The sequence below is a fragment of the Camelus dromedarius genome, chromosome 5 (genome assembly GCF_036321535.1).
Source record: "Camelus dromedarius isolate mCamDro1 chromosome 5, mCamDro1.pat, whole genome shotgun sequence".
Lineage (NCBI taxonomy): Eukaryota > Metazoa > Chordata > Mammalia > Artiodactyla > Camelidae > Camelus > Camelus dromedarius.
Window position 1 is genome coordinate 21,085,777 of NC_087440.1, and position 15,094 is coordinate 21,100,870.

The 15,094-nt window shown below is 37.3% G+C and overlaps 2 protein-coding genes across 3 annotated transcripts in view; one reads left to right on the forward strand and one right to left on the reverse strand.

Annotated features, from left to right (window-relative positions):
• Positions 1–2,223, reverse strand: part of SNAP23 (synaptosome associated protein 23) — a 36,679-nt gene extending 34,456 nt beyond the window's left edge. The window contains exon 1 of the mRNA XM_010994966.3: positions 2,072–2,223. The gene's annotated coding sequence lies outside the window, so the exon portion shown is untranslated. The remainder of the gene's footprint in view (positions 1–2,071) is intronic.
• A 2,760-nt stretch (positions 2,224–4,983) lies between these two features.
• Positions 4,984–15,094, forward strand: part of ZNF106 (zinc finger protein 106) — a 55,241-nt gene continuing 45,130 nt past the window's right edge. For both annotated transcript variants that reach the window (XM_031453238.2, XM_010994968.3), the window contains exon 1: positions 4,984–5,125. The gene's annotated coding sequence lies outside the window, so the exon portion shown is untranslated. The remainder of the gene's footprint in view (positions 5,126–15,094) is intronic.

Genomic DNA, 15,094 nt, shown 5'->3' on the forward strand with positions numbered 1-15,094 from the left:
GACATAGGAACAACAGAAGGAAAACAAAGCACCTTAATTCAGAAGAAACAAAAAAATCAGCTGATTTCACAAGTGTCAAAGAGCAAACATCCTCTTTTTCCCTTTTGCTATTCTAATCTACTTTCATCTGGTGAAACCAGATAAATTTGCTAGAATTGTGTTACAATAATGAATGCCATCATAAGGCTCACAGAATTTTGGAGTCCACTGGCCTTAGAGTTTAGGTAATCTAATCCTCATCTTATTTTAAAAATGAGTAGATTAGACCCAAAGCAGTATTTTCCAAAGTGCAGAGCAAAAACAAGAAATAATTTTAGTTGTTATATAAGCAAAACTTATGTATTTAATAGTCATGTATTTATTATAATGTATACATCAAAACCACAATTTCACAGCTTATCAGTTTGGAAGATGTTAATAATGTTTTTTAAAAGTCCATTAAAAATATAAAATAAAACAATAACACAGATGACCTCCTAAAATGCAAAATTTATGATGATGGTATAGTTCATGCCAAGTGAAGTACTGACAGCTGTCCCATGAGCAACAGGGCTTGTTTTTTTGTTTGTTTGCTTTCTTTTTGGTTCAAGGCTGTGTTCTGAATGATTGAAAAAGATGTGACCTATAGTTCAGTGAGCTTGTTACAAAGGTGACTTAGAGTAAAAGAAACAAATAGTAAGATGCATACAGAAATTCGACCGTTTACAGGAAAGAATGTAATATTGTTAAGAAAATAATGGCACAACAAGTCATTCCTATACTGGAACTGAGATAGCAGCAATTTTCTAGTGCATATTCACATACCACAAGCATCTGAAAAAAAAACCCTAACAACAATGATAAATATTTAAGTTTCAGGTTAAGTTATATGATCATTTTATTTACTTTCACATGACCTGTCAAAGGAGCATGGTAATATAAGAAAAGGTTTTTCTCCTAGTATTTGTTAATATTTATATGAATGTATTCTTTCTTATTACCTCTTGCCAAAGGAATGAATGACAGGTCATTATCGGATGCCTTAGGCATCAACTTTGCTGGTGGCAGAAATATTAGTATTTTAAAATTTACTATGAAACGTTTTAAGATTAGATGTCAAATTACTCTCGCTAATGATGTCTCATGAATTTCAAGTGTGGTATTTTCCACGCTAGACAAAAACGTGGGAGAACCATTTCTATCTGGCCAAACTGCATTATTTTGCTAGGACATCTGAACAGGGCACCAGGGCAGATGGATTAATATCATTCTCAATTCTTGAAATATCTGCTACTAAGAAGCGACATTACTCTTACAAGGCTGAGGGAACACTATCGTTAAGAAGCTGCCAGTATCCATACTCTCCTCTCCCAGTCGCTCCCACCCTCCCCAAAGGAGGTGACTAGCAGCAAAAGACGAAATACTACTACTCCTTTCTCATCTTCTTTCTCCCAACTTTGACGATTTTCGGTTTCCTCTTAACTCCCATTTGCCTTTCCCAGCACTGTAGTGACTACTGACGGAAAAAACGAAACGAAACGAAACAAAACAAAAAAACCCAGGTGAAACAGCACCTTCCAGGACTTCTCCCCCTGTCCCAATTTACTCCATGGAATTCGTTCTTTTACCAACCCTTTTCTTCGTATGTCTGCAGTAAAGCCGCGAGATAAGAATGGACTTTCCTAGAGAGCATGGACCCTCTAATTCCATGAACCTCAGGAACCGTCTTCCAACAACTAGTTCAGAGTTATTTGATCACTGTGGCCACCATACAGTCTATTAACCCGATCACGGCAACACTGTGGGGGTGGGAGGTGAGGAATGGGAGTCTACCTCTCTGCTCGGTTTAGAGGACCGGGTCCAGAGAACCACAGTCCCTCCACCCTTCCTCCTCCGGCCCCTCGACAGTCTCCCAGCGCCTCGCGTACACAGTCCGGGCCAGACCTGCCCAGTCCGGGCCAGAGCGCCCCTTCCTCTCCTTAAGCCCGACCCCACCAACTTTTCAACCGTCACGATATACTCTTTTCTACTTGGGACATGATCCCAATCTTCACCCCGGCCAGCTCCCTCAGCCCTACTCCTGGAGACTCACCAAGCAGCTCCGACCACTCCTCTCCAGCCACGGCAGCTCGGACAACTAGAGGCCTGACTCCCAGCTGTGCCCTTCTTGCGCCTGCGTTTGCCGGCCCTGCGCGCCTGCGCACTTCCCCGGCGCCGCGGGCGCTGACACACCCCTGCAGCTGGAGCCAATCACTGTGCGGGCGTTTTAAATCTCCCTGCCACGCAGTCCGGGAGCCTGGGGACTCACCCGTTAACCGGATAATTCGAGTCCAGCCGGAAGGTGGGAAGTGTTCATGCAAGTGTTCGTTTACTGACGGCAAACCGTGTGCCAGGCAATGTGCGGGATGAATGCTGAAGAAAAGAAGACGAATAGGATGCCTTCCCTGCCCTCTGTCTAGACTGGGAGATAGATATGTAAACAAATTATAGTGGTCAGAATATAGCGCTTGGCATATAGAAAATCCGAGGCGCCGTTGGCGCACAGTAAACAAGGCGCCATATTCTTAGGGGTGTCTTGAAGGGTTCCCGGAAGGTTACTTTTGAATCATGAAAGATAAGGCGAAGTTCCCCCCGGAAGTCCGGGAGGGAGGGAGGAAGATAGAGGTTTACTTATTGCACAAGCCAATAACGTAGAGCCGTCTGGAAATTCCTCGTAGTTCATCCTACTTAGGGGCTTAAAGCACCGTATATCTCCAGATGAAGAGAGGGAAATAAGTTTTTGAAAGTCGGCAATGGCCAGATCTTGGAAGATCTTGCGTTTTTGGACTAGTGAGCCTGCACTTTACTATGACCATTGAGAATATTTAAGGGTTTTAAGCAGGTCCCGAAAAGCTTCCAGGCACCTCTAAGAATAAAAAACAGTGCTGGAAATAAAAAGTTTCAAAGGAGTCATCTATTCCTAAGGGGTCAAGGAAGATGAAGCCTGAGAAATATCTCTTCAATTTAATAACACAGAAGTCATTGGTGATCTTAATGAAAGTTATGTCACGGAATGGTAAGGTTGAAAGGTAGATTGCGGTAGTCTGGAGAGAGAGGAGATGCAAAAATGGTGACAGATTGTAGAATGCCTTTGGAAAGTTTCGTCTTGAGAGGAGGGAAAAAGGATGACAAAGGGTCAAAAGTTGTTTCTTTTTCTTTCTTTCTTCTTCTTCTTTTCTTGGTTGGAATTAAGCAAGCAGAATCTTAAGCATTATAGGAAAGATACAAAAAAAAAAAACCAGTTGAATAAAGAGAAATGCTAGTCAGTAGGTAAAGATCTTCAGCGTAAGAGTAGAGGCAATCCAAAGCACTGATGGGAGGAAAGGTCTTGGAAAAAACAGAAGATATCTCCTCAATTTTAGTGAGAGGAAGTATTTGTAAGTTTGTATGTTTAGTAACGGGAAGTTAGAGAAGTTCTCATATGATGACCTCTGTTTTCTCTGCGAAGTAGGTGACAAAGTCATCTGCTGATAAAGAGTTAGGAGTTTTAAGAAAAGTGGAGAAGATTTGGAATATTGTTGTAGAAAGTGATGGAGCAAGTTGACCAAAGTAAAGTAGTAGGACTGGTAAGTAGCATTGAGGGCCTGTACAAGATTGGTAAGAATGAACTCACCAGTGTCTGCCCTCCTATGTGGTTTTCTTAAGCAGTAAACACTTCTGGAGGGTAGCAGTGGAGAAAATGTATCACTGAGTTCATTTAGGGTTGGGATGGTTACTGGCATGCCATGTATGATTCTCAGCCAAGGATATTTTTGCCCTGCAGAGGACATTTCACAATGTCTGGAGATATTTTTGATTGTCAAGCTCATGTGTATGTGTGGGAGGTGGGAGACATGAGGGGGTACTATAGGCATCTAGTGTCCAGGGATGGTGCTACATCTCTTACAATCTCCAAAATGTAATAGTGCCAAAGCTGAAAAAAACTCTGATCTATAATTACCTTGATGCTCACCTTTGTCTTCTACCAGCTTGGACAATGGCCCTGAGCTTATAGGGCAAAGCAATTCTTCCATTGCATGCCTTTAAAAGAAAGAATGAGCAGTATATTCCACACCTTGGTGTTTTAAGGACTTGTGATGTCACAAATAAAGAATTGGAATAAGTTCCTCAATCCTCTAGAAGCAAATCTGGCTTTACACATAGATGGAGGGAGCTGCTTACTCTGAATTGAAGCAATGCAGGTCTTGTTAAACATAGATATTATTAGTTCAATAATATAGGAAATTCACAACATTATCAACCTTAACGTAACTTAGTTTATCTGACTAGTTTTACTCACTAAAATAAGATCCTGATGGAATGGTGTAGGCTAAGTTTAATGAATATAAATACATTAGTTATTAATAAGAATATAATAACTGGTGTGGATGGATTACCTGCTTTGTGATAGGCACCATTCATAGATAGGCACTTGACCGATGTTATATCATTCAATCCCAGCAACACCCTGAGAGATAAGTATCCTAATTTTAACTTTGTGTAAAGTGAAGTTCAAGAAAACTTGTAATTTTCCCAAAGTCACAGAAGACTAGTACCTAGGTCAAGGTTTGAACTCAGGTCTGTCTGTTCTAAAGCTTTGCACCTTCCATTATGCTTCAGTAAGTTTTAAAAGGAAGGAGTGGTTGGAAATTTAGCCGAAATAGTTGCCACTGCCTAGAGGGAATGGCGGGGACTTACGAAGAGAGTAGGAGCAAGAGGGAGACCCGGAAAGAGCAGAGAGAATGAAAAAGAAATGAAGGGGGCTGGTCACAGCAGCGTCCCGTGCAGCGTACAAACTTCCGCAAACCCGCCTGCCTTCTGTCTTTCATTCTTCTGGAGCAAAGCATCTTTCCTCTGTGTCCGTTGTTCACTCTCGTGTGTTCAAATAAAGCTAGGTTATTGAGAAAGGCGGACCGCGGGGGTGGGTTGGTGGGAAAGAGAGCGCGACGGCGGCGCTGTGCGCCTGCGCTCTGGCGGCGGCGGCGGCATCGGCGGCGGCGGTGCCCGGCAGGGAGCGGGTCCGGAGTGGGCCGCCGGACCCAAAGCTGAGTGGGGCGGCTGAGGAGTCAGGGAGCTCCCTCGCCGGGGCCTCGGCGGCCTGATGGAGTAAGAGGGGTCGGCTGTGAGTGTGAGTATCAAAGGGCCGGGCTGCGCTGAGGCGTCTCGGAGCCCCAGGGTCCCGGTGGTCTGCCACTTTACGAAGGCTGTGGGGCTGGCAGCAGGACGCGGCGGGTCTCGGCTCCTGCAGGCTGCCGCCTCGGAGCAGCCGGTCGTCCCCTCCAGAGCAGGCACGGGTTTAGGGGCAGGCGGTGCTTCTGGCTTCGGGTACAGATTCTAGCGTGGGCGTTCCGGCTTTGCTCCCCGCTTCAGCGGGAAACGTGGCTCCAGAGCCTTGACCTTTAGGAGAGACCGCGGATCTCCGCCTCTGGGGCCGCAGGAAGCCCATAGACCCAGGTGCCCTTTAAAGGCCTACGGGTCTCAGGCCACGGACACCCTTCGACCTCTTGTGACTGACAGCCTCCGTTCTTTTTCCTCCTTCCGTCTTCTCTTCCTGTGGGATGCGTCTTAGTAATAGCTACTAATTATGGAGTTCTTACTCGGTGTCAATTTAATATTTAGTCCTAATCTCGGTGCATAATTATGGAGAGGAAATGCTTTGCATCCCACTCCCCCTTCAATCTGCTCAATTTAATCATCTTTGAGAGTCAGATTAAGCCATCTTGTTGGGAAGTTTTAAGATTTCCATGCCTTTTTAGCAATATGGGACTCCTATCCTAGTTAAGGGAAGTTCTTTTCTCACCCAGCAAATAAGTTTTTGTCCACCGTAAGGGTTTATATCAAATTTACTCAAGCCAAAATAACTTTTAAGCACTTACCAAGAGCCTGAAACTGTTCTAAGCCCCATAGGAAATCTTAAAATTTGTTTTAAGCCCTGTTCTCAAGTGTGGTGTGAATGAAGCAATGGAAGACAATAGAGTCAATTAGGATTTATTTAGCACCTACTGCACATGTGCCAGATACACTCAGGCCTGTCACAAAAAAATTAGTGAGATATTGTAATGGAAGGTGGTTTTCTTGGAGCACATTTTAGAAGAGATCCTGGAGAGTTTGATGGTAATTTGCTCAAAATAATTTAGCTAGGTCTAAGTTGTGAAATTGACACACGATGACAAAGCTCATCTTCTTGTTACATCAAATTAGATACTGTAAGCACTTCTGTAGAGAAGCACCTACATTACAGTTATAGTTTCTAGAGTTAACCATTGAGTCTAGAAAATGATAGGAGCCTTAATTAAAGATACTCACTAGATGGTTTTTGAAGAGAACTTTAAAATGGCTTAGAAGGTGGGTGTGGAGTCTGATCAGGTTAGTTCAGAACCAATTGCTTTGATTAAAAGGAAGTTATTTAGAAAGGAAAAAATTGTGAATGGTGGTTATTGTCCGTCTAGATTAGAGCACATGTAATCTGAAGACTACTGTACAAGAAAAGCAAGGAATAATGGTAGCTGCTAGATAACTTGGTTCTGGGACCAGGAATGGTTCAGTGAGAAATATGCATACTGTGTATTTTGTAACTGGAGTATCTTAGTGGTAAGTTTAGGATTTATGTACCTAATGAATAAGAACACCTAGGCATACAGGTTACATATGAGTACTCCAGTTGTACATCCAGGATGCTAAATCTCTAATTGAAACCTTAAAGAAATGAGAGTTGCTAAGGGTTCATCAGTAGAGGACTGGTTAAGTAAATTATACATCTGTTAAAAAGAATGAGCCAGCCGCCTTGTGCAAATATTGAGTGGACTCCCAAGATACATTAAGTGAGGAAAATGCAAAAGAGGGTGAGCAGTTGCAAACCATTTGTGGATTTTAAAAAGTATATGTATTTGCATATATTTTCTCTGGAAGAATACATAAACTGGTAGCAGTGATAAGGTGGAGGTGTCTGGGAAATAGGAGTTGGGGAGGAATAATTTTCTCTTAAAAGCTTTTTTGTTTTATTTGCTTATTATGAAAACTTTTAAATACTCAGAAAAGTAGAGATAATACTGTATTGAACCCCATGTAAATCAATCACTCAGATTTTAAAATCTGTTAATATTTTGCTGTATTTGGTTTTATTTCTGACATTTCACCCCTAAACACTTTAATATGTGTCTCTAATAAAAAGAACGTTTCCTGCATTATACTAAATTATAATCACAATGAACAAGAGTAATTTCTCTGTATCATTTAATACCCAATCCTTATTAAAATTTCCCCAAATTATCCTTTTTTGTTTTTTACCATTTTTGATCCATTTTCCAATCAAAGTCTATGTATTGCATTTGACTATTATGTCTCTTGAAGTCTTTTTAAACCTAGAAATTACCCTTTTTTCCTCTTCCGTTTCTTTTTTCACCATAATTTGGAGATTAGTATAATTTTCTAGATTTATCTGATTGATTATCTGAGTGATACCACTTGTTACTACAAACTTGAAGGTAGAGGTAAGTACTTGATTAGGTTCAGGTATTAACACTTTGGGAACTCTATCAAAGACCATACTTTGTACTCTAGTTTTCCCTCTAATAGTGATGCTGACATTGATTAGTAGGTTCAGGTGGTAAGTTTAAGTCCTCCATTGTAAAATTGCATCTCACCCCCAGAAACCAGCTTGAAGCCCTTATGCACCTTTAAAATTTTGGAATTAGTGTTAAGTGTTCAAAATATAAATAATTGCCTTTAAAAATACAACTTACTTCAAGAAATTGCCTTTTTTTCGTTTTTAACTGAAACCCTGATAACTATGTGGCAGTGTTCTCATAGAAGAGAAATTAAAGTTCAGAGAGATTAAAACTTACTCAGGGTAGTAGACCTATTGAGTATTTTTGTCCAATTCCAAGGTAACGCTTTTTCTACCAAATTTTGTAAACTATAAACTAGTATATAAATGTAAAATTATTATTCTAGCAGTTATGCTACTTGTCCCTTTTTTGTATATTTTAGACAAGTAGTCAATATGTAATGTGGTTAGACTTTTTGCAGTATTAGTAAACTAGAATTGATCTGTGTGGTGTGATAGTCTGTGATGAGCCATTTTGAAAGTTCAGAATATATGAAAGTCAAACCTCTTGATAATTTCTGGAGTTCTAAAAAATTTCCCTGCATGGAATCATTTTATAATCTGGGTTCTTGGACCTAAAGTATTCGAGGTTTAAAAAAATGTTTTGAGTTTAAAAATGTTTTTAAAATTTTAGAAACAATACAGCTGACCTTGAACAACGTGGATTTGAACTGCATGCATCCACGCACATTTTGGAAAAAGAGTAAATACTACAGTACTGCACCATCTGTGGTTGGTTGAATCTGCACATAGGGAGGGCTGACTACAGGTTATATGTGGATTTTTGACTGCAAGGAGGGTTAGAGCTCCTAACCTCTGTGTTGTTCAAGGGTCAATTGTATATGTGTATTATTGCTTAAACTTTTGGAAAGTACAAAAGATTTTACAGTGAAAAGTAAATCCCTGACCCCTAGCTCCTCAGTTCCTTTTCCCAGAGGCCTAGAACCGAATTTGTTTCACACAGTATTTTTTTCCATATAGCATAGTTATCATGTAAATCGAGAGATTGTGGTTTATTTAAGAAAAATGTATCAAGAGTTGGTCACTATTTTTGAAAATCATATCACAGACAGCAATGTTATTCATTATATTTTTATCAACAATATAACATACATATATTGGCCTGTATTTGTAATTGTCACATTCATAGTCTTATGCTGAAGCATTTTTTGTTTAAATACATATTATGATAAATTTTCTTTTTTGTTACAGTTAGCACATTATTTAAAATTTTAGATGTGTAAGTTACAGTAGCTCTGAATTTCATTTCAGGAAGGAGAAGAAGGTATTATAAAATATTTACAATAAAAGAGGGTATAGCAATATTTTTAAAGAAGAAAATTGTGTGGTAACAATAGGGAAAGCTGGCTGAGGAGCAAACTGAGGATTTTTATAATAATCCCTCATATTTATATAGATGGAAACTTGAATCTTTGTAAGGGAATGAAGAGCATCAGAAATGGTAAATGTCTGAATAAAAATTTAAACTATTTGTCTCTTAATTTCTTAAAATTACCCATGACTATTAAAAAAAAAGACATTATCTTGTGCAGTTCAACACATACTAAAGATATAAAACATGTACCATATATCATGGGATGGGAAGTGGGGCAAATGGACCTGTATTGTTGCAAGGTTTCTACATGTTACGTGAAATAGCATGTTATTATCACTGAGTACAGCGTAACGATAAGGGTATATATTTTATTTCCTAGGACAACCACTGTAGAAAGAATAATGCAAAAAAGTGTTGCTAAAAACTAGTAGAAGAATTAAAATGAATAATGCAAAACAAGACAGAAGCAGAGGTATAGCCAAACAAAAAATAGGAGATTAAAAATAATAAAATGGTAGACCTAATCCAATCATATCATTAGTTTCATTTAATTTAGTGGAGTGAACACTGTGATTCAGTGCATAAAGACAGACTGGCTAAAAATAAATGCCAAAGATATCCTTTCAAATGGTTAAGCATAAGAAGGTTAGAGTGGCTGTATTCATACCAGATAAAGTAGATTTCAAGATAAAAGTGTATTGCCAGAGTTAAGGGGGTCACTTCATAATGATAAAAGGATCAGTTTATCCGGAAGACAGTCATAAATATGTATGTGCCTAATATCAAGAACTTCAAAACACATCAAGCAAAAATGGATACAATTAAAGAAAGCAACAACAATCACAGTGATTTTAACATTCTTCTCAACGACTCATAGACATCATAGACAAAAAATCATTATAGATGATGATTTCCACCCAACGACTCTAGAATACACTTTTTCCACCAAGGGTGCATATAGATGAGGCGCTAGGCTATAAATCAATTCTCAGTAAATTGTAAAGGGTTGAAATACTAAAGAATACATTCTTTGACTACAGTGGAATTAAAGTAGAAATCAAGATTTCAAAAATAACCCTCAAATATTTGAAAATTCAGTGAAACTTCTAAATCTGAGTCAAAGATAAACTCACAAGAGAACTTAGTAAATATTTTGAGCTGGGTGATGAAAATACAACATCTAAATTTGTGGGATAAATGTCATAGTCAAGAGAAGCCTAAGGAGACATGATGATTAAATGTAATATGGTATCCTGGTTGAGATCCTAGAAGAGAAAAAGGATACTAGGTAAAAGCAAGGGAATACTTTTATGGAGTTAAATTCATAATAATGTGTCAGTATTGACTTATTGTGATAAATTATTATACTAATAGATGTAAATAACACAGGAAACAGGGTGGGATTTATGGTTACTCCTCACTTTTGCCAATCCAAAACTATTCTGAAATAGTTCATTTAAAAGCGCCAAAAAATTTGTAGGACACACAGCTAACATAGTTCTTAGACAGATGTTATAGCTGACATACCTCCTTTAGAAAAGAAATGATTAAAGATAATGAATGACTTTAAGTGCTACCTTAAGAAGCTAGTAAACAAAGAGCAAAATAAACCAAAAGTAGATAGAAGGAAAGAAATTATAAAAACAACAGAGGAAATCAGTGAAATAAGAGAATAATCAGTAGACAAAATTACAAAGCCAGAAGTTGATTATTTGAGAAAACCAACAATATTGATAAACCCCTTGATAGTCTGATAATAAAACACAAAAGTAACAAAGATTACTAGTATCAGGAATGAAAGGAACTTATCATTACAGATCCTAGGATAATAAAGGGATATTATAAACAACTTTATGCCGACAAATTTGACACTATAAATGGACAGTTTCTTGAAACTGTCAATGTACTAAAATTGTCACAAGTTGAAATAAAGTCTAAATAAGCTTATATTAAAGAAGTGGAATTAATGATTAAAAAAAACCCTGGAACTTTCAGAAAGTAAACAAGGGGGACACACTCATTTCACAAGGCCAAAACCTGATAAAGATGTTACAGATTTTAAAGAAAATTACAAAACAGAGTGTCTTATGAACATAGACCCAAAAAACTCTAGGCAAAATATTAACAAATCATAATACATCATGACTAAGTTACCAAAGATAGATGGATAGGTATCTGATTAAGCAAGTATAGTAAAATAGTAACCATAGAATCTAAGTGGTGGGTGTACAAGTATATGGTAAACAGGGTGTAGAATATTCAGTACAAAATTCTTTTAACATACCTGTTTTTGAAATTTTCCAAAATACAATGTAGGGAGGAAAATCAAGGGAATGTTATGATCAGATTTGCATTTTGAAGAGATTACTTCTGCTGCAGTAGAAGGAACTGGGAAAGTGCAGGATTACCTGAGAGTAGTTGGAGAGGGGGTGCTGAGACCACTTAGGATGATATTATACAGGTATTCTTTTTTTTTTTTTTAATACAAGCATTCTTTTTTATATATATACAGGTATTTTTAGTCTGGTAATTTCAAGGTAAGTTTGAGCCCTGGGAAACTTTTCAAGCTATTAGAATACTATACTTTTGAACAGTAGCTGATTTTGTCTAAGCACTTTTTTTTTTAAAACTATATACTTGCTGAGATGTTTGGATATAACACTGCCACGTGTACAGTATGCATGTGAGCTTTGACAAGGTTTTAAACATTAGATTTTTGACATTTACAAGGATGTGAGGAGATTTTTGCAGACTTCAAAATTTGCAAATGCAACTGCTTTAGTAGCACTTAAATTCGTTCTTAAAATCTAATAAAATATATGATGACCTTTCATAGACTGATTTTTTTAAAATACAAGACAAAGGCATTTAGAAAGCTTTTTAATATCAATTAAAGCTGTTAAAGTAAATGCTTTACTGTATTATGTCAGTATTGTGATATAGTCATTTATGAACTTTAAAGACTATGTAAAAAAGAAAAAATAATGAAGATGATTGATACCCACCTATAAAGTAGATGAAGATTATTGAACATATTATTAGCAATAAGATACATGGAGAACAACAAAGCTTTTTAAGAAGAACATCGAGCAGTTAGTGAGGCTCACTCATTTAGCTTGCAGTGATTATAATTCATGTCACAGAATTTTAAATTATGTGGATCTTTGGGGTTGCTTGGAAATATATATATATATATATATATAAATGCTATGTTGAATACAGAAATGTGGACTTTTTAAACTGTTAAATGCAGCAGGCTACCCCTTATATTAAAAATAAAAACTTACACTTCTAAAACAGTGTTTATATAAGCTATCTTTGAGCTTATGACTTTTTCTGTTACATAACAATAACTTTTGCCAGTATTTTTACTACTTCATTGGGGTTTGTGTTACCCTAGTATCTTTCTCAGATATTTTTCCCTCTAGGCTATAATGCCTGCCAAGTTCCAGAATTGAGTATGGAATTGGAACCTGACTGTAGTTCTAATTCCCAGGTAAGGAATCAGATTGTGGTCTGCCTTGTGCATTTCCTTGCCTGATGATGGGCAATATGAATAGCTTCATTTGCTGGATGCTTGACTTTTTTTTTTTAATTGAAATACAGTCAGTTATAATTTATCAATCTCTGGTGTATAGCACTGTGTCCCAATCATGCATATACAGATACATATTCGTTTTCATATTTTTTCCATTAGAGGTTATTACAGGATATTGAACATAGTTCCCAGTGCTACACAAAAGAAACTTTTTTTTATTTTTGGATTCTTGACTTTTAACCCATTTTCCTGAGTCACAGCTTTAACTTCCTGCTTGGTTTTAGCCCCATGCTTACTAATAAAGAGTGGTTGGTATATACATATTCCTGCTAAATGCTGTGTTAGGTCAGATAACATAAAAAGTAGAAATGCTTATAAGTAAAATGCTTATGAGCTTATGTCCATCAAAGTTACTCATGCAGGAAACCACCAATTACTAGCCTTGGGGATCAAGAGCCAGCCAGAACTTAGACCTACTAACTAGGACAGCTACCCAGGATAAGCCTTTGAAAGTTGTGGTTTTAGGTTGATGTGCCCCAAAATAATTCTTGACCTCTGTTGTTCACTGACAAAAACTTCTCCCTTGGCTAGGAGCCTTGAAACTTTCTGGGGAGGCCCACTTAGCAAATTGAGGACTTTCCACTAGTGCCAGTCCTATCTTTATTCCATAACCTTCTGGGCAACGTAGTGGTAGTGGCAAGAACTTGTTTTGTCACTCGACACTGTCTATCTGTTGCCTTGTCTTGTTCACCAGAAACCCATTAGTTTTCTGTCAGGGTTAAGATGGGGACACAGAGAGTTACCTGTGGAATTCAGAAGAGGGATTCTCATATGAGTACTACTCCCCCAACCCCAACAAACCAATAATTAAACCTCTTTTCTTCAGTGTTTTACAGTATATTATTGTCCTATAAAGTCTGAATTAGCTTTAATTATGTCAAAGTTCAGACATCTAAAGTACTACTGTGTTTATTGTAACCAATGTTGTGAGGTATATAAATAAAGACAGATCCCTTCCACATGGTAAGGTCAGGGAAATCAGACTTAGCTACCATCATCCTGTTCTTACTTATATAGCAGGTTGTTTTAACAGTAAAATGAGATAGTGTGACAGTGTTTCAGATAATGTTCTTCAACACTAAATGATGTTTTCCAGCCTTGAGTTACATAGATATTTAAAGAAATATTCTGACATTGATGTTTGAGATGGACTACAGTGTTGTGAGATAGTGGTTACTTGAAAGGCTGTCTTGCTGACCAGTGTAAGTCACTTTTGAGTGACTACCCTTGTATAAGGATAGGGAGAGCATAATGAAATGTGAAGTGGAGTGTCTGGAGATTCTAATAGAGTAGTTCTACCCTACCTGCACAACTGTATTTCTTTTTATTAGTGATTTCCATGGGTAGTTCTGATGTATTGCTTAGGTTTAGAACTTATTCATGTATTGGGAGCAGGAGTGAAGGCAGGAAACTTTAGTGAGTGGAGCAGTTGGTTGAAGGGAGAAGAATAGATACAAGATCATGCAGATTTATCACACTTAAGAGTAAATAACAAAATTTAAAAATTGAAATCTATCAGGACTTGGTGACTAAATATGAGAAACTGAAAGAAAAGAATCAGTAGTATGGTTTTGCCTGTGGAAAAAATAATTATATTAACATGGTGGTAATTAAGATGTTGGGGAAAGGTACTTACTATAGTATTTTTTAGACTATTGTTACTAAGAAATATCACTATTTCTCATAGTTATTTGGAGAAAATTTGAAAGATTTCCTATTGGGTATAGTTAAGTGATACAGAGGAAAATGTAAGGTGGTTGAAATGGGGACAGCAGTAGTTGAATTGTTTATGTACACTTAAACATCTCAGGCACTTTGAGATTACAGAGTTGGATGGTTTCTATTTCCTTGATTTCTAATCCTTGTTAAGACGTTGAAAGAGCAGTGGTTCCCAAAAAGACTATGAGCTAATTTCAGTATTTCAGAAAGCTTAATGGAAATTATATATTTACTCAGTTTAATGACCTACAAATTAAAATTCTTTTGTATTTGGCTGGAGTAATATCAACTCAATGTTTTTCAATACTGGGTCTTTCTTACTGATTAAATACTTTGCTAGCAGTTACCCTTTCTGGTTTTTTACGAAAGTGAAAATGTTTACGAAAATGAAAATGTTTACGAAAATGAAAATGTTTACGAAAATGAAACAATACATACAGATTAGAAACATGGGGCTCGTGAAAAGAAAAAAATAAACAGAGTCTGCTTAAAAGGTTGATAGAGAATATTTTTATTATATGACTTTATTTCTTTACCCGTTTACTGGGAGGTGATGTCTTTGTCTTTATTAAATAGAAACACAGTTTGTATTTTAGAGCTTAGCTCTCCCTTGAGTACGTATATAAAAACTCCACAATACTTGCTGTTGCTTGTGCCAGAAAGTCACACTTTTTCATTGACTTCATTGCTTTTAAGTTTTTCCAATTTTGCTTTGATGGGTAGTAATTTGAAGCATTATTAAAAACATTTCTGGACATATCTTTATCACTGTTTCTGCCACTCTTAAAACAGTACTTGTTGAATAAAATTACAAAATACTGCATGTAAATAGTAATGA